This window comes from Saimiri boliviensis, chromosome 7 (genome assembly GCF_048565385.1).
Source record: "Saimiri boliviensis isolate mSaiBol1 chromosome 7, mSaiBol1.pri, whole genome shotgun sequence".
Taxonomy (NCBI): Eukaryota; Metazoa; Chordata; class Mammalia; order Primates; family Cebidae; genus Saimiri; species Saimiri boliviensis.
The window spans coordinates 24476099-24477389 of record NC_133455.1 but is presented as its reverse complement, the minus strand read 5'-3'; the positions used below and the strand labels follow the sequence as shown (position 1 = coordinate 24477389).

Below are 1291 nucleotides of genomic sequence, written 5' to 3'. Positions count from 1 at the left end.
CAATGACACGATCTCGGCTCACTGCAACTTCCACCTCCTAGGTGAGCAGTTTTCCTGCCTCAGCCTTCCAAGTAGCTGGGATTACAAGCGTCCACCACCACATCAGCTACTTCTTGAATTTTTAGTAGACATGGGGTTTCGCCATGTTGGCCAGGGCTGGTCTCCAACTCCTGACCTCAGTGTGATCCGCCCGCCTCGGCCTCCCAAAGTGCTAAAATTACAGACGTGAGCCACCGTGCCTGGCCAAGAATTAAGTTTTACAAACTTTGTAACCTAAATGTGTCCTGCTGTTTCTCACCCCCAGATTGCTCTTATTTGGAAGACTGTTGTCATCTTTTATTTTTGTAGAATCTTAATATGTTTAGTTGGGAGGTGTCCCAGAAATCCTGATGAAAAGTATAGCAAAATCAGAATTTTGGTAATTATTACCAAGCATAATACTGCTTTGAACTCAATACTTTTATATAAAGCATATGAAGTTGCAAAAAAATTTAATGTATTCAAATATTTGAATACATTTTCATGTTTGCATAATCATGTTTTTATTCAATAAAAATGAAATTTCTCATTAAAAAAATAGCCTTTCTTATATGTATCAAAACTCATGCAGAACAGTAAGTTCTCAGTTGCAGAAGAGGATTTTTTTTTTTTTTTGCATCTATCCAGAAGTATTTGTCCACAAGTTAAAACAAAACAAAACAAAACAAAACAAAAACCTAAGTGCATAGGGGATCCTGTTCATGGCATATCTCATTTACTCCCTCACTCTGTATTTCTTTCTTTATTCTTTTTTTTAGACAGCGTCTTGCTCTGTTGCCCAGGCTAGAGTCTAGAGTGTAACTGTGTGATCTTGGCTCACTGTAACCTCCACCTCCCGGGTTCAAGCAATTCTTCTGCTTCAGCCTCCCGAGTAGCTGGGACTACAGGTGCGCACCATCACGCCCAGCTAAATTTTCTATTTTTTCTTTTAGTAGAGACAGGGTTTTCACCATGTTGGTCAGAATGATTTTGAATTCCTGACCTCATGATCTACCTGCCTCGGCCTCCCAAAGGGCTGGGACAGGCGTGAGCCACCGCGCCTGGCCATTTACTCCCTCACTGTCTCAGCATCTGTTGAGCATCCACTGCCCTCTAAGCATTGCACACATACAGTAGTGACTATGTTCTTTGGGGAGAAAGAAGATGGTGGGGTAGAAAGTGTGTGTACTTGCAGTCTGGCACTTTCTGCCTCCTCCCTTCCTGGCTGTGTGTCTTTGACCCACATTACATAACCTCTCTGAGCATCCACCAC

The 1291-nt window shown here is 42.2% G+C and overlaps 1 non-coding gene across 1 annotated transcript; it reads right to left on the bottom strand.

Moving 5' to 3' along the window:
- Positions 1 to 575: 575 nt before the first annotated feature.
- LOC120365199 (small nucleolar RNA SNORA40) lies at positions 576 to 708 on the bottom strand. The gene has a single exon (XR_005580207.1). It is a non-coding gene; the product is annotated as a small nucleolar RNA SNORA40 (small nucleolar RNA).
- Positions 709 to 1291: the final 583 nt, after the last annotated feature.